Raw genomic sequence first — 23,147 nt, 5'->3', positions numbered from 1 at the left:
TCTTTCTTCAATGAATGGAGATCTAAGGAAGAGTTCACTATAGCTGTTGACCTAAGCTATTTACCTATGCTTCTCTATAATTCTTTCTCCCCTTGTGACTAGGAGAGAGTAGGATGAACTTTTCTTATCCATTTAACTAAGTAATGGTGAAATAATTTCTAAGAACATGGGGTGTTACTAGAACAGGGGACAAAGGTCTGGCAACAAGAAAAATCTAGTTGTCAGAACAAAAATCCCACTGGTTAATATCAGTGGGGAGATGAGGTAAGGACAAAGCTGCTTCAGCAAGAAGAGCAAATAGCAATGGGCAGCAGAGACCACACTCCACCTGACAATCCATGTCTCATAAATTGAAGCTTTTGGAGTAGGTCAAGCACAGATCAAGCAGAGTCCTGGGGATCTGTAATTAACCCCTGGAAGGAGAAAGAAGAAAGGAAATAACATAATTTGGCAGCTATTATATGATTTATAGTCTTAAATCATGAAGAAATGAGAACTGGGAAACAACTAGATGAAGTCCCTGCCATTAATCAGGATGCAGGGTTGGACAGAATAATTCAGTCACAGGTAAATGGAAAGGTTACATTTCTGCATGACATTTGGTCAATGTTAGAGGCATTATGCTTGTGGGCATTTAAAGAAAGCCTAAAGGTTTAAGCAGAATTTTCAAAGGATCTAACCAAAATCAGTTGTAGATTTGCTGTTTGTTTATCAGGGATAATGTAAGGGCCAGAGGGAAAATATGGAACTCATTTTCCATTTTCTTTTGAGAATTATTTTCTTCCCTTCATCCCTCTGCTTCTTCCAGATAGTGTCTCACTCTATAGCCCAGACAGGCTTTGAAGCCAAGCTGGCCTTGAACTTACAGCAGTCCTGCCTTGGCTTTGGTCCAGGTAATAGAACATTGGTATAACCCACACTCTCAAGAGACATTCTGTGGTCTTGCTTGAGTCAGTCCCCACTGTTATGTTAGACTGAGGCTGAGTTCCTTTAAAGAAACTACATCATCTAGACCTCACAAGATGAAGAGGAAAAAAAAAATCTCCTCCAGGACACTAGATCTCATTGTCCAAAAAGTAGAGTAATGAAAACTGAACAGACAAGAAACATGTGTGAGCATGTGTGTAGATTTTAGATAGAGATAGATAGATAGATAGATAGATAGATAGATAGATAGATAGATAGATAGATAGATAGATGATAGATAGATAGATAGATAGATAGATAGATAGATAGATAGATAGATAGATAGGCAAACAAGTAACAGATAAGTAGATAGAGGTGGATAATGATGGCATGACAGGCAGTACTTACCATTTTTATGCTGCCCCTCACTAAATTTGACCAGTGATGTCCTTGCCTGTAATTTTAACCTACCCCTGAAAAAGTTATGAAAGGGGGCATTAAGGCTAATACATCACATTTTATTCACTTTACCATAAGTTTCAATGGGATGTCAATCAACAAAGTTACACTTGAATTATCTATATTGTAGTGCTGACTCAAAGCAGTAATTACAGTTATCCCAAAGCTAGTCTATATATGACCTGAGACATAATGGCATCCACATCTCAAAGCTACCTAAAAGGGTTAGTTGATTGGAACCCAGTATTCAGAAAAAAGAACCTCAGCTACATAAATGTTCAAATTGCTCAATATTTGCCCAAATGTCTGAAATTTTAATAATGTAAAACACTTCACAGTTACCAAATTATTTTTCCAAAGTAAATTTCCTCTCTATTGACCCATAGAAACCCAAATCCTAAAATACACATGAAAACATGTATTTCCCCATTTTTTATACTTCTCCTTGTGTTCAGTTGTATTCAGAAGCATGAAATATTACTGCATAGACTATTTCTTAAGCCATTGGAGGCAAGAACACCCTCTACTACTACAAAAAGTGTTTTTTTCAGCTCATTATCATAAGTTCAAGATAACTTAAGTTTAACACAGCATCAGCTCCATCCCTGCAAAACTTAATAAGGCCAAGCAGATCATGAGACGTAGCCATGAGAGCTGAAGGAAGACATTTACAATTTAAGAATCAGCTCAAATGCAAAGTTATTCTTCACACAAAATAGAATATTACAAACTAGTTCTACACTGGCACTAAGACTCAAAAGCTATGACAGAGAAAATAGAATATTATCTATAGAAAGACAGTGGGAAAGGAAGATGGCCCTGGTGCTGCCTATATTTTGATGTTAATTCTGCTTTCCCAGAAAGGGCAATCTGGAATGAGTCATGTACTTGGGTGACTTCTTGTGAACCTTCCCCCAAATGCATAATGGAACCAATCACTGGGTGAGTAGGCGGGACTTATGGGTTGGATGGAGGGAGAGAGGAGCAGGAGAGAAATAGGAAGCCCTTTGGGCAGGGATAGCAAAAGGACAAGATATAGCTGCTAGGGTCTCCCGGTTTCAATGGCGGATGCACCGGGATTCTCCACCGGGATTTAGATTTATATGGCTTACAAGATTAGGATTTTTTTTTTCACAGTGTGACTTTTTTTTAATATTTTTTATTACGTATTTTCCTCGATTACATTTCCAATGCTATCCCAAAAGTCCCCCATACCCTCCCCCCACTTCCCTAACCACCCATTCCCATTTTTTTTTTTTTTTTTTTTTTGGCCCTGGAGTTCCCCTGCACTGGGGCATATAAAGTTTGTGTGTCCAATGGGCCTCTTTTTCCAGTGATGGCCGACTAGGCCATCTTTTGATACATATGCAGCTAGAGTCAAGAGCTCCGGGGTACTGGTTAGTTCAGAATGTTGTTCCACCTATAGGGTTGCAGATCCCTTTAGCTCCTTGGGTACTTTCTCTAGCTCCTCCATTGGGAGCCCTGTGATCCATCCAATAGCTGACTGTGAGCATCCACTTCTGTGTTTGCTAGGCCCCGGCATAGTCTCACAAGAGACAGCTATATCTGGGACCTTTCAGCAAAATCTTGCTAGTGTATGCAATGATGTCAGGGTTTGGAAGCTGATTATGGGGTGGATCCCTGGATATGGCAGTCTCTAAATAGTTTTTGCACCCACTAAGTTTGTGTTGTGTTTTCCTTCACGTGGCGGCTCTGGGTGGCAAAGAGTGGGTTTGCCTAATGTACACCACAAAGGCCTTGGGGTTTTTGAAGCTTGGGGCTGGCGTGATCAGAATTTAGCGAGCTGGGTGGAGAGATTTTGGAGCTCTGAGTCTGAGATTCTCCATGAGATAAAAACTGGCCGGCGAGACTGCCCGGGCAGAGAGTAGCTGGGTGTCCTGCGGGAACTTGCCATTCTTTTTATTTTTTTATTAGATATTTCTTTATTTACATTTCAAATGCTATCCCAAAAGTTCCCTATACCCAACCCACCCCTGCTCCCCTACCCACCCACTCCCACTTCTTGGCCCAGGTGTTCCCCTCTACTGGGGCATATAAAGTTTGCAAGACCAAGGGGCTTCTCTTCCCAATGATGGCCAACTAGGCCATCTTCTGCTACATATGCAGCTAGAGACAGGAGCTCTGGGGGTACTGGTTAGTTCTTTTTAATCTTTCCCACAACAGTGTGGTTTTGTTTTTATGTGTGCACAGGCTGGAATTCAATTGAGACTTCTCAGTGTCTATAACTAAGTGAATCAATGTGTGTTTGTGTGTACATGTGTATGTGATGTGTTTACGTATAATATAATAATTTTTAGACAATAGATACATAGATATTTTATATACTATTCTCCATACTATACCATATAAATTGATAGAATTATATATAATTTATAGAAAGAATACAGGTCATATTTTGCTTTCAGCATCCCCCTAGAGGTGTCTCATATTTCATTTGACCCTTTGGCCTCAATGGCCTGTTGTATGGCCTCAGATAATCTTTTAGGATAATCCCTTAAGTTCTTCCTCACCACAGTACCCCATCTTCAGCCTCAATCATTTTATGAAATTTAGAGATTCCCAAACACTGAAGGGAGGAAAAAGAAGAGAAAAGTCTGTCAATGCTCACAGTTTGGTAGTGAAACGCTGTTTGCTAAGCTAACATTCATCAATCCCAACGAGCAAAATAAAAACAAAAGTGTCTGGTAATAAAGAGTAATAGAACGCAGCCATGGATCTCTATTCCGGAGAACATGCAGGAGAGGTGATAAACATTAATGTTGTCAATGGGTATTTGTTAAGTATAGTATCAAGTGGACATCTTAAAAACAACATATATTAAGTAGTAAAACGGATTTGAACTCAGTTACCTCTGAGTAACATGAAGACAACTGATTCAGTGAGGAGAAAGGTATTTGTATCTATTCATTCACTTTCTTAACTCATACATAAAACTGTGCATAGTTCTGACCTACGGTATGGTGTGTTCCCTGGGGCATGGCTAAACGAAATCAGTCATCATGTTATTATCACACGCTTACCACTTTTGTTTTGAGAACATTTAAAGTCCACTCTCTCACACATTTTAAAATGTAATACATTGTTACCAAATATAAGCATTACGCTCCTGACATACTTCAAGCCATCACAGGGTCCATGCCTCTTGTCCAACTGCAGATTGGTATCCCCAAGCTAACGATCTCTCCATTGTTAAAAGACCCACACCTAGCCCCTGAGAGCCACAATTCTGCTCTCCACTCCCATAAGCTCATTATTTCTAGGTTCCACCTAAAAGTGGGATTGTGTGGCATTTGTATTTCTGTGCTTGGCTTATTTTTAATAGTATGATTTTTCTCCAGTTCTGTCCCATGTTGCTGTCCTTGGTACTGTTTTGTAACTTTAACAAACAGTTGTAGAACACTCCATACACATACAACACTGCCCTTGCCCATCACGGGGTCATGGACACTCAGGTTGTTTCCATGTCTTGTTATTGCACATATGCTGCCGGAAAACACAAGAGTGTAGGTATTTCTTCTCAAACAGACTTTTTTTCATTTGATTACACACGCACAAATTGGAACCGCAGGCAAAGGTAAATAAATACACTTTCAAATTTCAAAATAAAAGCATTTGTTAAGATCACCTTATTCAATTAAGTCATCTAGTTTTGAATGGTTTTGATGGAAGCTCCTGAGAAAGCATCCGGCTCTAGATCTCCACACTTCCTTTTAATTACTGTGTCTAAACAGTCACCCCGGAATTTCTGAAACAGCAAGTAGTAGCAGCAAGCAGGTACTGATGAATGTTTACTGACTTGCATACTTCTTTACATTTTCAAGATCTAAGATACAATTGTCAAAACATTGATAGTGTGTGCTTTTGATCCCTGAATTCAGGAGTGTTTTGTTGTTGCTTCCTTCAGAGTTTTCTGCAGAAGTCAAAAATTTTACATTGAGTGTGTGCAAGGTAAAGCATGTCAATACCTATTTTTTAAACTATAACCCGTCACAACGAATTGTGACTTAAGTTTTAAGTTTAAGATTTCCATTTCCTTATTTGAATAAGCACTGGCTTTATTTATAAAGTATTGTCCAAAATGCAGTCTTAAGGAAAGACTTTTAACAAAATAATTTACAACCTTAACATATGGATAACTAGTGCTGACGTTTGAATCTGAAAAACAACTCAACAGGCTCTTGTTTTGAATGCTTGTTCCCAAGGTTTTGGCTCTATTTTGGGAGCCAGTGCAACCCTTGTGAAATAGGGCCTGGTAGAGAAGGAGGCTCCCTGGGGCAAGCTTTGAAGGCTATAGTCTGGCTGCTGGTTCCTGTGGACTCTCTGCTGCTTAGAGTCATGACATGAAAACAAACCTTTCCTCCCCTCGGTTATTTCTGTCCAGTTTTAGGTCATGGTGGAGCAAAGTTGCCCTTATAACGTTGATGATAAGAAGAGTTGAGGACTTGAAGAAAGTGTGACCCTTGAACACTATGGGTGGGGACTTAAGGTAGTAACCCACTGACATAATCCATTAAAAAGCCCTGCTTCTTAAGAAGCTTAAATGTTTTACTGCATGAACCAGCAAGTCTACTCTGCACGCATATCAAGAAGAATTGAAAATGTGGGTCCTGAAGAGATACTGAAATGCAGACCCGAACTTATATCAGTATTGTTAACAATAGCTAAAAGGCAGAAGCAATGCAAGTATCTACTCTCATCTCAACAGATGGTAGTCACAGGGAGGAAATTCTGACAGTGCTATGGCATGGAAAGACCTAGAGGAGGCTGTGCCTAGTGAACTACATGAGTCTCAAAAGACAAACACTGACTGGCTCCTTATACATGTGACATAGACACCAAGAGTGATCAAGTTCATAGAGAAAGAAAATCGAAGTATGGTTGCTAGGGGCTTGAGGGGAGTGAGGAACTGTTTCATGGATATAATCATGTTCCAAAATTAAAAACTGAAGATGACTCAGCAGTTAAAGGTGCTTCCTGAATAGGCCTAATGACCTGAATTCAGTCCCCAGAGCCCAAGTAAAGATGGAAGAAAAAAATCAATGCTAGACACTTCTCCTCTGGCCTCTACACAGAATACTGTTTCATGTGCATGCTTCCTCCCCCTCATCACACACAGAGACACACAGAAACACAGGGGGGAGGGAAGAGAACAGATACAATAATTAATAATAAATAAAAAAATATTTGTTAATTGTGACTATAAAGGAAGATGAACTGCACACTTCAAATCATGAAAATTGTAAGCTTTTCAACTCTTTGCTCTGTTTTAAACGATATTTAAAACCTCTATTGCAGTAAGGAAATGGAAACTACTATAATAATACAAGAAAAAAAGCTCAAATCATAAGAGCTGCAAATCTCTCTCTCAAAGATTAAGTTAAAAATAGGATCTTTCTTTTACAGAGGAAAATAAAGGAGACTAAAGAGAACTCAGCATGGGGTAGAAATGGGCAGATTGCCATGGGGCAGCTAAGCAGGAAATGTTTCCTCCTAGTCAGCAGACTGTCAGAAAAGAGGCTGCTGAGAAGAACAGTCCCATCCCAGTGCAGGCACAGGTTGAGCGGGGATCTAAATTAAAGCATAGATCCAAATCCAGTGGGAGGAGATGCCTGACTGAAGCCTGGTGGCTTCCTCTTGGCTGGCATTCTGACCAGGTAAGAGGCAGACTCAACTGTCGATTAGTTATTCGTAGACAAAGGATGGGAAGCGAGAGCCTATTCCTGGCATTAACACAGGCTCACACCACAAATCGTATCCAGTCATATGGGAAAGAGTGGATCTTTGCAGTAAGCCATTTTCAGAGCATAATGGGTATAGCATAGGATGCCCCATCATAATTTCTTAGCTGTTAATGATTTCTGGGAATACAGGTTCAGATGGACTCCAATACCATCAGTAACAGTGTATAGTAAGACAAAGAGAAGTGGAGCAGAACCAGACATATGGAAGTCAGTGTCTACAATGTTTGTAAGTGCTATCTCAGGGCCTCAGTTACTCTGTCATAAATTAGGCTAAGTACAAAGTAAGAGAGGACATTGACATGACTCAAATAGATGCCTACACAATTTCTTGCAATATCTATTAATCAGAGTTCTTCAGACATATAGAACTGAGCTGATGTATGTACTTAAGGCAAGGGATTCAGTAGGTTGACTCCTAGGATCCTGCATACTTCCCTAATAGCTGCCTGGAAGTTGAAGATCTGGGGAATCTGTAACTGCTAATGTAATCTGGAAGGCTCAGAATGGAAGAGGCCGGGGATGCTGGTCTAGTCCTAAGCCAAAGACCTAATGGCTCTTGGAGAGGGAGGTCTTTGACAAAGGCGCTGGCATGAGTCCTTGTCAAAGGCTGAGGAAGCTGAAATCTGAGGGTCCCTGGTGACAGGAGCAGAAAAGCATGGCCATTCAGGAAGGGTTGTATGAGCACCCTCAGAGGAGAGAGTGAACACAGATAAGAAGGCAATCCTTCCCCTTCTCCCCAAACCATCCGGCTCCCAGCACATCGGATGGTTCTACCTACAGTGGCAGAAGGTCTTCCTCACTCTGTTCACTCAGCTGCATGTTGGCCTTCTCTGGAAATGCCTCCACAGATGTTCCCAGAAAGTGTGTGTTACCTATATTCTAGTCTAAATCTAGCCAAGCTGAGATTCATAAACAGAAGAGGGAAATACTAAGGGCTGGGTGCATAGCTCAGTGATAGAGCACCTGACCTACCATATACGAGGCTCTGTGGACCCAGTTAGAAGGAATGGAGGAAAGAGGGAAGAAAGGGATGGAGGAAAAGAAGCAAAAAGTGGAACAAGGAAGCAAAAGCCAGCAGCAACAGCAGCAGCTATTATGGTTAAAATAAACTTACTCCCCCCCCCCCAGCAGAAATGCAAAGTGAGGAACACAACATTCATGCTAATTCCTGATTTTTGGAGGATGAAAGATACTGGAGATAAGGAGAACATAGGCGATAGTGTATATTTAAGATCAAAAACATATGCTAGAAATTATAAACTCCAAGGAACTCTAAAAGGCTGGGATTTCTGCAAGGACAGAGGGAAAAACAAAACAGTGCTTAAAGAACAAAGAGCTTGACTGATCCCAGAGGAAGGGGGGCTTGTACTTGAGTGGAGGCAAAAGTGCCAGCTCTCAAATGTTATCCAAGAGTCTGCCTGTGAGTCAGGAATCGGAATGAGGGCTCTTTGTCTTCTGCATACCAAATGCCTCAGGAGGAGTGGCCTAAACAGTGGAAATGTATTTCTTCTAGGCTCTAAAGGCTGCATGTTCTAGATCCCGTCTGGCAGCCCTGGTGGCTGAGGAGACAACTGCTCTGGCTTGCAGCAGCTGTGTTCACAGTGGATCCCTGGCCTTTCTTCTACATGTGTACTCCCAACGAGTATCTCTTTGGTTGGTTAGTTGGTCAGTCGGTTGGTTGGTAGGTTGGTTGGTTGGTTGGTTGGTTTGCTTTTTGTTTTGCTCTGTTTCAAGACAGGGTTTCTTTGTGTAGTCCTGGCTCTCCTGGAACTCACTATGTAGTCCAGGCTGGCTTTGAAGTCAGATCTCTGCCTGCCTCTGCCTCCTGAGTGCTGAGATTTAAACCGTGGGCAACCATCAGCCCAGCGAGTGTCTCTTCTCACCAACCCTAGTGAAAATGGACTTTACCTGTGTTACTTAGGTAAGCTATAATTACCTCTTTGAATGTCCTGTCTCCAAACACAGTCAGATTAGGAGCAGTAGTTCCAACATGTGAATTCAACAGGGATAGCATCTACTGAGTACAGAAAAGGACAGTAAGCACTTCACCTTCGCCTAGGAAGTCAAAGACTACTTCCTAAAAGAATTTTGCCCTTTCCACCTTGGGGAAGCCAGAAGGCATCCTGATGAGGAGGAAAACTGATTCTCCAAATGGTGGCAGAAGTACAGCTTTGCTATTTTTTGACTTGTTATTTTCAGGAGGAAAAAAATGGTTTTCAAATGTATTGGTTATTCTGAGCCGTGAGTTTGAAAATATCAAAAAAAAAAAAAGGAGCTTTAAAAATACACGGTAATGAGCCTGACTATACTCTGAAAATGGCAGTATGCTTCAAAATATTTCTAATGTCCCCAAAAGTATATTAAATGTGTATGTTCATTGCTCTCTTTCTGAAAGTCTGAATTCACCCAGAGATTCCTATACTATGCTATGGCTCTACAGCATAGCAGTTTGGGCACTCAGGAAACAAGTGCTAAGTGTCTTGGATTTGGCTGGATCTGGGATTGAGGCTAGCTCCTGATGGAAACCAGAGGTAATGCTAAGATTCCTCAATATACAGAGCAACCCCTGGGTCCAGGAACTTTCCATCCCCAATTTTAAGAATGCTAAAATTGAGGAATCCTGTAATTTAGGACAAGAAAAAGATTTGTGAGGAAAAGAAAAGCAGAAACCTGTCTGGGCAGTGAACTCTGCCTGCCTTGAAAAGCTCCAATTATGCAGAGGATTTAGTAAGTCAGATAAAGCATGCTTTATTAATTAAGATATAGATCCCTCCATAAAGCTAATTTGGCGAATGAGTCCAAGTCTGGATCTCTTCAGCTTTCCCTTGCTTGGAAGCTGCCAGTCACACACGTGAGATCTTCTTCATCCATTCAGGACATGCTCAGGAGATGGCACTGACTCCCTAAGTATAAACATTACTTCAGCAGGGCTAACCAGTGCAATACAGAATTCAAGACCCTTCCGATATATAGCAGTGTGTAAGGATCACCTCCAACCACATCCCATAGATGTCAAAATTTCTTTCTGCACAAGAATAATACCCAACAGTATGACATCTGGCTGCTAGTGTAAGACTGTCCTCTGTGGCCTCCCAGTGTGAAGCACACAAGTGTCTGCTCCTACCTTCGATCTCATGTTCACTCATTCTTTACTTACTGCACCAAGGTAACAAGCAAGCACCATGCACATCAGCATTTCTTTTTATTTTTACATGCCCTCTGGTAGAATATCCTTCATTCAGAAAATCTTTACTTCATTTCAGATACCTGCTCATGGGTTTTAATGTCCCAAAAGAATGGTAGCAGCAGTAACTGCAGCAATGACAGAAGCAGGCTAGATAAACATTGTAGCAAGTCACAAAGGGGTTTGATGATGGCATTGGTATTACATGAACACAAGCAAACAAAATAAAATAACAATTGATGATAATAATTAATAATAATAATAATAATAAATGTTCCTTCAGACCTCCTAAAACCTAAGGCATACTGGAAGGTGTCACCATATTCTGACGAGTGTTCCCATTTCAGTTAATTTAATTAAGAAAATCCCTCACAGGAGAGGTTGAGTCCAAAGGTTTGTCTCTTCAGCAATTCCTATCCAATCAAGTTGACAAGCAAGATGAATCATTGCAGCTCCCTAGGGAAATATGTGGATGGACAGTATTCAATGAAAGATAAAGGAGATCTATACTGTCATGAGGAGCAATGTCCAAGCTGACACAAAATGCCAAGTGAATTTTTTCCAGGGGGTTGATGAAATGTTTCCCACTTAGATAGAAACTCAAGATGTAAGTAGGTGTCAGATGGCAGGATGAGGGAGGAGAGAGAGCCAGGGAAGAACTGTGAAAAAGTGAAATGGCAAATGGATTCTATAAGAAGAGTTTGGTAAAGTGACTAGGGAGGTAAAACAAGCTAACCAGCCCAGATCTCAATGATGCAGTGTCATGAAGCAGTTGGTCTAAGCCCTTTTGGCAATACCACTATGGAAGATGTAACAGTGTGATGGTTACTTTGGTTTCTGTCATTTGTATTTGAGGTGTAAGATGGCTGTATAGCTTCATACTATGGTCTCCTAGAACTCTAGCAAGCCAAACAGTATCCATTTCTTTCTCTTCATGAAGTAGACTGAGTGGACTCTATGGTTTGACAATTGGACTTAGGAATGATATAAGCAAAAATCTTTCAATTTTATCTTTCATGGATTTCCCCACCCATGGTACTGTATGAGTTGTGCTGTATGAGATGACAATTTTGATAAGTCAAAGACAATTTTATATTGGTGCAGAGTAGAAACTAGATCTGGAATCAAAGAAACTTAGTTTTTACCTTCACTAAACCTCTGTATCCTCGGGCAAGAGATAAGAATACCCAGAATGTCCCAAGGACTAAGCAAAAGACACAGATGAATCAGCACATTGCCAGCCACTTTTTGCTTCTCTCCCATCACAGGCAGTGTGATGGCCTTCCTTAACTTCTAGACAACCCTGGTCTTTCACATTCTTTGAGCTATAGTCATTCCTCCTTCCCACATCTTCTGTAATTTCCCTCTACTCTCAACAGAAATGCTCATGCCTTCAATGATATGGGTTGGGGTGGCTGACTTTATTCTGGTAGCCCCTTCTTGACCATATGGATATTTTTGTATGACATAAAACTTTGTATGTCTATCACAATCCTGGTATGTTTTCTCAGAATCTCTTTCACGCACAATTTCTTACAATAGAACAATTGCCCTAAATTCTGAATGAAATAACCATCTCAAATATTACCAGTGGCTTATTAATGAGCATATTTAGCAACTCCCTCTTAATTGTAGTAGCTTTTACTTCTGTGAATTATTTGAAGCTTGCAACCACTGCTCTGCTATAAAATCATAGATCTAATCTTTATCACCAAAGAAAATAAACACATGCATTTTTAAAAAAAAATTCCAATTAAGGTAGTTAAGTACAACAGGAAAATAACAATAGGCAGTTTTCAGACTGACTGGATAGAAGCCCTTAGAAGTTAGTTGTGTTGAATGAATCACTGCATCTATTTTTAAGTACACAAAAATTTTGCACTATGGATGGCTGACAGTCTTCAGACATGGCAGACCATGATATTTTTCAGGAAGGGCATGAGAAAGTAATCTGTTTCAAGGAAAGGAAGAAACCTACAAGAAGGTACAATCCATTGGCTTTTTTACTCTGGAATCTGACTAGTTTAATTTTAGTAAGTCACACAATGAAGAAGCAATTCCGGGAGCCTTATATGAGCCTTTGAGTGGCAGGCACCCTTTCTTTTAAAACTTGTTCATAATAAAGTATTATACAGACTGACCAGGTGTGCGTGTATGTGGACATGTACATGTACACACATAACAGCAAGTAGTAAGAGAAGAGGCTGTGAATTTGAAACAGAGAAATGAGATGTTTATCAGAGTCTGAAATGAGAAAGTGGAAAAAAATATTATGATATCAAAAACAAAAGAAATAGCAAAAAAAAATATTCTCACTAAACGATACTTTCTGAGTTCTACAGAATAAGATTTTGCTTAACCAAAAGTATCCTTTGTACAAAATCGTTAAACAAGATGATGTTGTTTCTAATAACTTCCTTATCTTGTTTTTAAATTGGGACTTGTCTTTAAATATGTCTGGCATTTCCACCAAAGGAAAAATTAAACAGATCTGGTCAGATCTTTAAATTCAGAGTTAAAAGAAGTTCTTACAATTGCTTTAGTGTAACTCATTCTGTTTAAGAAAGAATTTATACTTGGGTGAACCATTCAAAGCATGTCGGATATTTCCGACATCCATTTCTATATTTGTCAGAAAACATAATTATCAAGTATCCTTTATTTTCATTGCTTTCATCAAGAGCATCCAGAGGGTTTCTTTTTCATTTTCTTTGAACAAAGTGTGTTACTACAAGTTGGCATTGGGAAACTATTTTTAAGTTTGTAGAGTATTTTAATTTTAAGATAATGTATTCAAGCAGGCGTTAGGTGACAGTGGTTCTAATTGGAACATTGTTATGTCTTTTTTTTTTTAACAAAAGCATTCTCACTTCACTCTGTGTTCTTTCCAACTTTTCTTAATCCAGCCAATCTCTCCTTCAACTGTATAATGAAAAGTTTTCTGAAGGGCTATACCTCCTCTTTTCCCATTAAAGTGGAATTCTTCAGCTCTTGAAAAACAAAATGAAGTAGTCAACAGAAAATGAGGCTGAAATCACCTTGTCAGGAATGACTGAAGGCAACAGAGAAAATGAACAAGGAAAGCAGAAGCAAACATTCAAATGAAAATAAATGATTGTGCCTGGCTGCAAAGAGAAGCAAATACATCTCTGGAAAACGGAAAGACTGTGCATATTCAGAAGGTGCCCAGAACAACACTACTGGAAACACTTTATTTCAACACTTCTTGTCATGTTCTTGGTAAGCTCGGAGCCTTTCTTTACCTACTGTCTCCATGACAACCTCCTTAACCACTCACCACCTTTCCAGTCTGCTTTTCTTGGAAGGTAAACAAAATTGCTAAATATTTGGCAATGCCTACTTTGGAATAAAAGCTTTTCCGAGGCCAGATAGTACGCTAAAGTCATGGGTAGGAGGTCTAGGCTTGTGGTATGTTGGGACTACTTCTCACTGTAAGAGTAAAAATGTTTCTTAAAAAATACATAGTAAGTAAATAAGTAAGAATCCATACAAAAGCAGTCCACATAGTGTTATGGACCAAAGAATTTTCACTAGCATATGATGGATGTTAAAGATATATGAAATTGGTGAGTGGGTTCAGAGGTCAGGGCAAGAACTGTCTGTACACAGAGCTGTCAAACCCAACTCAGGACCTAACCCAGGCATATTCTGTAAGTGTTTGTTGAATTAGCAAGAGAAGGAATGATGATACCTTGCTATAGAATGCAACCATGGCAAAAGTAATAGTAGAGAAGCCTGAACAGTTGTCAAGAAAATCTCAATCATGCAAGATCAAGTTATTTTATAAACATTTGTTACATAAAGGAATAAGCACATAAAACAGGGGCAGCTACATGCTTTATGTGGCTTGGTACAAGATGAGAATTCAGGCATCTTGCTCAAACACAAGGGAGAGAATGCCAATTAGGGTACCAAAATACCTAAAATGCAATTGTTTGACTTGCAAATATAGACTTTATACTGGTATGAAAGAATATTTATCCAACCAACCTGATTTTGACTTTCAGTGTGGTACTAAGTCCTGTGAGCTATCCAGAGATTTATTGTAAAACGGGCTTTGAGTTCGATGATTGTTGTCCAAAGGCTAACATAAGTGTTATCCTCATGTACAAGGTTGGCTAGGCTAAGCTATGATACTAGGATAGGTGGCAGATTACATGGAGTTGTTGCATTATCTCTCTTTGTTAATATAATGAATGTGTATCAGAGACCTTAAACTGATTAATCATAATTAAAGCAAGGCATATAAAATCAGTTTGAATTAAAAACTGAAGAAAAGGTTGATATAGCACGACAAAAATGCTGAAGCAAATTTGCTGATAAATGAAAAGCAAACCATTACTGTGATGAGCATAGTAAAAAATGCCCTTTAGACATGTAAAATAGCTTAGTCAGGAACTCCACTTACCCACGACTGTACCTAATAACCAGAGCCAGTGACATCACTTACTCAAGAAAACCACACACACACACACACACACACACACACACACAAGACTAGAATTCCACATGGTCTACCCCTCAGCAAACAAGCAAAGGCCAAAAGGAATGTTCTACTGTTGGGAACTAAAAAGGGGGGGCCTTGGGGAAGAGGGGGGAAAGACCCATGCCCCGCCAGAGTTTTAACTATTCTCTGGTCTGTCAGGTGTGGGAGGGCTTCTAACTACCTTCCACTCATTCCTGGGTGGGCATTCCAGCCTCTGATCCACTCTTCAGGAGGTGGCCAACGGGAAAACCTACCTTGGTACCCCAGAGCTACCTTGCTAATGCCACCAGGGTTATAGGAGAGAGGGATGAAGGAAGAGAGGTTCCCAATACCTGCGAGAGTGGGCGTAGCAGATCTTTATGAGCAGAGACTCTCTATGGTTTAAGAGCTTTATTATAGAAATGCAGGGGGGGAGAGAGAAGGTAGGAGAGAGAGAAAGAGAGAGAGAGATAGAGAGAGAGAGAGAAACAATAGATAGATAGATAGATAGATAGATAGATAGATAGATAGATAGATAGATAGATAGATAGATAGATAGATAGATAGGCAGAGGCAGGCAGGCAGACAGACAGACAGACAGACATTTCTCTGAGTCAGGGGATGAAAGAATACACAATTTAAGATTAAAGCTGTGCAATAGGTAAGGTTGTAAGTGCTTATTATGTGGGAAGTCCGAGGCAAATGAGACTGGTCATTTGTTGGTTGGCAAGTTGTTGGCTCTCTTAAAATGAGGTTAAACAAACAATCTGAGTATATAGCAGGCCATCAGGCCAAGTCTTAAGTAAGATTCAGCCGAAGTTCCAGTCTGCTAGAATGTAAGAGGTATTTTCATCTTGAGTCTAGTTGAGGGGTTTCTAGTTGAGGGGTTCATTAGGACCAAGTGGTCTGGTGTCACACTCAGTGCAAAGTACACATGTCACATCTTCAGAACCAAGGCTCTGGGGAATCTTTGTGATACAATATGGGTAAGTGTTGTCAGAAATGCCTTGGATGACTCATTATGTACTTGATTGCAAATTAATTATTGGTTGTTACAAACCTTTTTTTATACTTGCAAATTCCTTTCATGACACTCCTCCCTCTATTCAATTCCCATATGTGGTCAACAACACAAAGGTTATGAAGCTGGGATCTTGTGGAAGGGAAGGGATAGTGCTAAGAGGAAGTAGATATGACTGCTTCATTTATTTAATGTTTTATAGAGACTATAAGGCAGAATGAATAAGAGTGATCAAATATACATGGGTTTTCTAAGAGGATCCCTTTAAGGAAAATTTATTGTGAGTCACTTCAAAAGGTTGAGAGAGTCACTTCCTAGCATGAGTGTTTTATGGAGCCTGATTATAAATTCAATTGAAACAAACCCAAAGGACATTTGCAATACATAAAATCCCTCAAAATAATAATTTTATACGTGCTTCAGAAGAGTATAGAAATTGAATTTATTTTAAGGACATCACAACATGCAAAGAAATGCTCACAAAAATTATATTTTCACTTAGCAGATAAGAATACAGTGATTTTTTAACACTTTAGAAATATGAGCATTATATATTAGAAGTATAGATGGCATGGTGAAAGAAAAAAACTCACAAGGAATAGTGGACTTGATAGTGTGTAGGAGACCCTTGTGCTCACAGATCAGCACTGGGGAACCTGGAATGATAAACACATAGACTAGTTCCCTCAAAGAAGTGATGCTGTGTGGCTAAGACCAAATCAGCTCACAGCACTAGCACTGAAGTGACTCTAAGTGTGGTGGTTTTCTCAGTCTATAGAACCCATCTTTATAGAGTGTGTCATGGATGCTTTACAAAAAGTTTTGATGTCATCACCTCCAATTTCTATTTAGCTTACTTTGTGTTTATTGTGCATGCAAGATTGAGTCATTTATCACCAGGAAAGTTGTCACCAAACCACCAAACCATCCTATGCTTAAATATGCCTAAAATAAAAAATAAAATATCCCCAACATTTTTTACAAAATAAATATGCAAAAAAAAGAAGTTTTAGCCAACATCGGCTACTTAGTCCTGTTGAACCCAATGATAATTTTGTCTCTCTTCAATTGTTCCTGTGTTGGCCACGGACATTGAGGCGACTCCACAGGACTAGGCTTAGCATCCTCTAATAGAGTTAGAAGATGCAAAACCCTGTTGGTATTCACACATACAACTTTTACATTCTCAGGCAGAAGCTCCTAAATCAGAGAAGGGGTTCCTTGATGAACACTGCTGGACTCCAGAGCCAGAGTTCTTACTCCAATAAGTCGAGGACACAGACTTAAAGCGGACAGTTCCAGTACGTTTCCAGATGAAACTCATTCAGTTTTGAGAACCTGATCTAAAATATGTTTAGAAGTAAAATAAACCAATGGGAAAGTATTTGCTTGAGCAAATGACAGGGAACTAAATTATAGGCATTAAAAAAAAACTGTTTATGAAAACGATGCTTCTTAGAGGTTTTGAACAGATGTAACATGAATTAACTCAGTGCGTCACAATGGAAGAGTATGAACCACCCTTTCTCACAGTTCTTGTGCTGCATTTCCAGAAATCACAGCATTTCTTTCTAATTTGTCTTCATTCACTTAATGCTGTAGCCTTTACCATTTCCAGGCCAGTTCTTTCTCTCATACCATTGTCCTTGGGTTGATTTCCTGTCACTTATTTTAACCTTCATTCTCCTGACTCTTAAATGCCTCCTTTCTACCCAGCAGGCTGTTCCAGCCGGCAGCAGAGACTGCTTTCCCCACCCGCTTCGGCTCAGCTATACCCAGTCGGATTTTAATTTTCTGGCTCACTCTCACTAAAAGTGAGCATTCTAAGCTAAAATCAGACATGTGAAGTACCGTCGATGGGAGACTCTTAGCTCTGAATGGGTCCAATCTAATTATTGTTGGGTAAACGATGTCCATGCTGTAAAAGGATAATCAACGGACTGGCTTTGATGCTGACCAGAGTTAAATTAGAAGCTAATGAGTTCTGACCAGGCTTCTAACCAGGGCTACAGTAGATATGGTTGCATGACAATAAATAGAGGCCTGCTGAGAATTCTGAAACTGTGGAAGATGAGAAGGTCTTGTAGCAACTGCATTTTAAGGAAAGAAGAGTTAACCAAAGAAGGCAACTAAGTGGGAAGACAAGTTTGATTTTTTTAAAAAAAATTATGGATAGAAAAACTAATTAGGAAGGACAAGCAAATATTAATAGCTGCCTTTTCCATCTGATTCAGAATGCAGTACCTTGTATTGGGAGGACAGTAAGAAGGAGAAGGATGGAGAATTGACAGGGCATATTTCTTAACTAGGAAAGGCTTTGCCCAGCTCTTGTGCTGCCTAAGGCATATTAAAATGTCCTGGTGCAGGGTTCGTTCCTGCCTCACAAGGTTTATGTTCCCAGATGAAGGACACGCATGGCCTTTATATTTTAATATGCCTTAGGCAACACAAGAGCTGGGCAGCTGCCTACCCTCCATGCTGTTAGAATCTACCTATCTATAGCCCAAGGTTTCACTTACTATGTTTCATCTGGGCTGCCCTTAGCATCAGTTAGGCCACCCTCTGAGCCACATTCTCTTGGGCCCTAGCACATGGTGGCTCTCCTTTCTCCCCTCCTACGTGTTCTTACTCTTCCATGGTAGCTCCCTTTTCTCTCTTCTCCTTCCTCCTCATGGTCCTAAGTCCTGGGAACCTCAACCCCAGCTATCCCTCTTCTGCCCAGCTATTAGCTATCAGCATCTTTATTCACCACTCATAATCAACTGGGAGAAGGGTCACTCGGTGTCTTCATTGCACTCTCTTGTCTTTGGGACAAACTGCCTTAGGATGTCAAAAACTAGCATTACAATACAAGCAGCATTAGGCCAACCCACTACGACTCATCAGTAACTTTATATTTCGAAGAATAGTTTGAATGATAGGAAAAAAAATCCAATCACTTAAAATTAATGTCTCCTTTACCAAAAGTCAGGTATCCATATTTCTTTGAATTTATGTCTAGGCCAACACCATGTGATTTTTGTGTTTTGTTTGCTTTGTTTTGTTTTTACTATAGTCTGTAGTACAGCTTGAAATCAGGAATGTTGATACCTCCTGCAGACCTTTGTTGTACAGGATTTCATTGTACTGGAGGTTTTCATTTGTCTGTCTATTTGTTTGTTTTTCCATACGAAGTTGAGTATTGTCCTTTCAAGGTCGGTAAAGAATTATGTTGGAATTTCGGTGGGGCTTGCATTGAATCTGTAGATTGCTTTTGGTAGGTGGCCATTTTCACTATGTTGTTCCTACTGATCCATGGGTGTGGGAGATCTTTCCATTTTCTCATATTTTCTTTAATTTTTTTTCTTCAAAGACTTGGAGTATTTATCATATAAGTCTTTCACTGGCTTGGTTAGAGGTACCCCAAGATGTTTTATTAGTTTTAACTTCATGGTATTTGATATTATTCAAAACTATTGAAAAAGGTTTGATTTTCCCCTATTTCTTTCTCAGTCTATTTGTAGTTTGTGAATAAGAGGAATACTGATTTTATCTATTTATTTATTTTTAAGTTAATCATGTATCCTGCCATTTCACTGTGAATGTTTACCAGCTGTAGGAGTTCCCAATTGGTATTTTTGAGATTGTGTGTGTGTGTGTGTGTGTGTGTGTGTGTGTGTGCGCGCGCGCACGCGCGTGAGCGCACAATCATATCTCTTGAAAATAACAAGTACATTGACTTCTTTCTTTCCAATTTGTATCCCTCTTGATCTGCTTCAGTTGTCAGAAATACATGCTGGGAAAAAAAAAAGACATCATCTTCAACAAACAGTGTTGGTCAAACTGGATGTTTACATGTAAAAGAATGAAAAGATATCCATATATACATCACCCTGCACTATAAATAAATAAATAAACAAACAAACAAACTTAAGTCCAAGTCGGTCACAGACCTCAACATAAAACCAGACACACTGAATCTGATAGGAGAGGAAGTGGGGAATAACCTTGAACGTAGTGGCACAGAAGACACCTTCCTGAACAGAACACCAATAGTGAAGGCATGATGAGCAACAATAAATAAATTGGGCCTCATGAAACTGAGATTTTTCTGTAAAATAAAGGATACCATCAATCAGAAAATGCAGCAGTTTACAGAATGGGCCAATATTCAAAATATGTAAAGAATTCAAGAAACCAGATATCAAAACCCCAAATAAATTAACTCTAAAATGGATTACAGATCTAAACAGACTCTTAATAGAAGAATTGCAAATGGCTGAAAAATACTTAATGAAAAGTTCAACATTCTTAGCAATCAGAGAAATGAAAATCAAACTATTGTGAGATTCCATCTTACTCATGTCACAATAGTTAAGATAAATAACACAATTGATAGCTCATGCCTGTAAGGATGTGGAGCAAGGGAAATTTTCCATTGCTGGTAGGAGTGCAAACTTAAAGGAGGGGAAACTATAATCGGAATATACTGTATAAGAAAATAATCTGTTTCAATTTCTCCCAGGATGTACTTCTAGATCATATTCCATTTGCCACAAATAAAACTAATTTTTAGGAGATTCTGAACATATTTTCCTGTGACTGCTTTGCATGCCAGTTGTAAAGGTCACAATCCCCAACTTTTCAAGTGAATAATCCTGGTGTTGGTGAATTATTTTGCTAAAATGATTAGAGATGACCATAAGACAGATTAACCTAGGCAACAAAGACAGCCCAGTTCAGTCTAGTGACAGGCTTTATGAGTAGCATTGACATTCCATTCAGAAGAAATTCCACTGTGGATTGAAGCCCCACTCAGGTGCTTGGAGTTTGTCCTCCCTGACAACCTGCCTTAGGACTTCCAGTCACCTCACAGTCATCCAAGGCAGTTCCACACAGTAAACCTCTTACATATCTCCCCCTAGGTTTGTTTCTCTGGTTGGATGACGACTACTACATTTTCCCTTTATAGTTATTCATTACACCACATCTCTACCTCCTGCAGATACCTGCAGGCCAGTTGCTTACACTACATCAATTCTACATCATCTAATAAATGAATATGTCAAGAGAACATGACCTAGCAACAACTTAGAATTACTAGTAGTAACAAAGAAATGTTTTTAGAGAAAAACTATTGGGTACTCTACACACACACACACACACATGCATGTGCACAAAAAATAATTTTAAAAATCTAAAGACAAGTTTTTAAATGAATAGAATCCATTTACTCTGGAGAAAATAATGTCTGTAAAATTGTAAACATTAAATTGATTGCCAAAACAATGAGAGGACAAGGTCCCCAGCATATCCCTAACCTCCATTAACACAAAGGGACAATAAAAGAGACCAACACTGACATTCGATGTGCTAATCACTTTTCAACTTACTTTATTTTGCAACATCTCACCCTCACCCCATGAAGTAAATAGTAGAAATATCTGAAGATTCTAAATACTAAAACTAATGTAAAATCAGTGACATGAATTGGCATTGGCTAAGAAGATTCAGTGCATAAAATGCTCATTGTACAAGCATGAAGAGCTGGGTTCAGATCCCCAGGACTCACAGAAGAACTAGGTGTGGCAACACATATCTTGTAACTTCAACACTTGTAGGGCAGAGACAAGTAAATCCCATCTCTGAAGCTTGCTGACCAACCCAGTAGAGCTGAAATGGTACATTTCTGGTTCAGAATGAGACCCTGTCTCAACATACTAAAGTGAAGATGATGGGGAAGCAGCTAAAGAAACATTCCAACATCCAATATTCACCTATTCACCTCTGGCCTCTCTAGGCATGCATGAAGGATGAACAGAGCCATGTGTACTTACACAGAGGGGGGGGGGCAGAAAAATAGAGAAATGACAAATAGATAGATAGATAGATAGATAGATAGATAGATAGATAGATAGATAGATAGATTAAAAACTTAGAATCTCCCATTAACTTCATTAAATAGAAAGGGACGCATTCTTCATTTTCTAAATATGCAGCGCATGATATATGCTCCTAGGAACTCACATATGATAGTTACAGATCAGCTACCAGGGAATTACCAGCTATTACAACAGACAAGGAAATGAATCCTTGCTCACCACCACAGTGAATCAGCCACCCATCCATTGGCATAATCCCATTCGATCTATCTCACTTCTTAAATTTGTCCTGTTTGTTCCATCATTGCTGGAACAAACCTGGTCCAAGGCACAATCATGCATATTTCATGTCTGGCTGAACAATCTAATGTGATTCTCATATCCGCTGACTTTAAAAATCTGTGCTTTGCAGCGAAAGCTAGGAAATGCATTTTAAAATACCACAGATATCAATATGGCATTCAGTTAGTTAATATTTGTTCAGAGCTTTCATTTGCTTTTGATTGTTCTCAGTTTCCTTGTCAGGGCCTGAAGGACCACCACATGATGTGGCCACTTCCATGGCCAATTCTTTCCTACCATTCTTTCTGATTCTTCAGAGTGATCCTTTATCACTACTAGTAATCATACAGGTTGTTACATAACAGCTATATAACTTCTCTAAGATTTTACAGCTGTCCCCCATTTACAATGATTTGATTTGGGAACACACCCATGTGATAGGCATTCAAAACCACACTCCAGATTTGAAATTCTTAACCTTTTTCACTTACTTGCTCACAATATTGGGCAGCAGCAACCAACAACTAACAAGGAGGTCTCTACAGCCAACAAGCGGTCCTCTGTAAGATGCTGTCTTGCTAAGATGTGGTGTTTGGTACACTAGAGAGTGGATACATTTTAGATTTGAGATATTTTCAGCTAACAATGAATTTATCTGGATGCAGTCATAACAAACATTAAGAAACATGTGTAGAAGATCAAAAACTGAGTCTGTCCTATTCACCTCCACATCTTCTGGGTCAGCAAGGGACCCAGAGATGGTTCTCTATAAATAGTCATTAAATAAATGAAGTTTTCTTTACTACAGTAATGAATTTCTAGATATAGAAGCAATTGTCTCCAAAAATGAATGACTGAAGCTACAATATAACACAAACCCCTGTTTTCCCAGCTATCTGGAAATAAGAGAACTGAAGAGAGACTGGCGAAGCTTTAGCTGAATTCCTAATACTACACATTGAGGAAGCAGCCACAGCAAGAAGGACAGAAGACAGAAATCACTAGGCAGCAGAACAATTTTAATTATTTTAATGAAAATTTGGAGACACAATGAATACCTACAATATGTTGTGATAAATGTATAAACTTTGCCAAGGATAATTTTTTGTTATTTTGTGTTTGTGTACAGAAAAAAAAATGACTGTTATGTAATGACAGTTTTTAAATGAAAACAAAGAGAGGTGAA

Source organism: Mus caroli, unplaced genomic scaffold (genome assembly GCF_978045245.1).
Source record: "Mus caroli unplaced genomic scaffold, Mus_caroli_1 scaffold_15, whole genome shotgun sequence".
NCBI lineage: Eukaryota > Metazoa > Chordata > Mammalia > Rodentia > Muridae > Mus > Mus caroli.
This window is presented reverse-complemented; position numbering follows the sequence as displayed.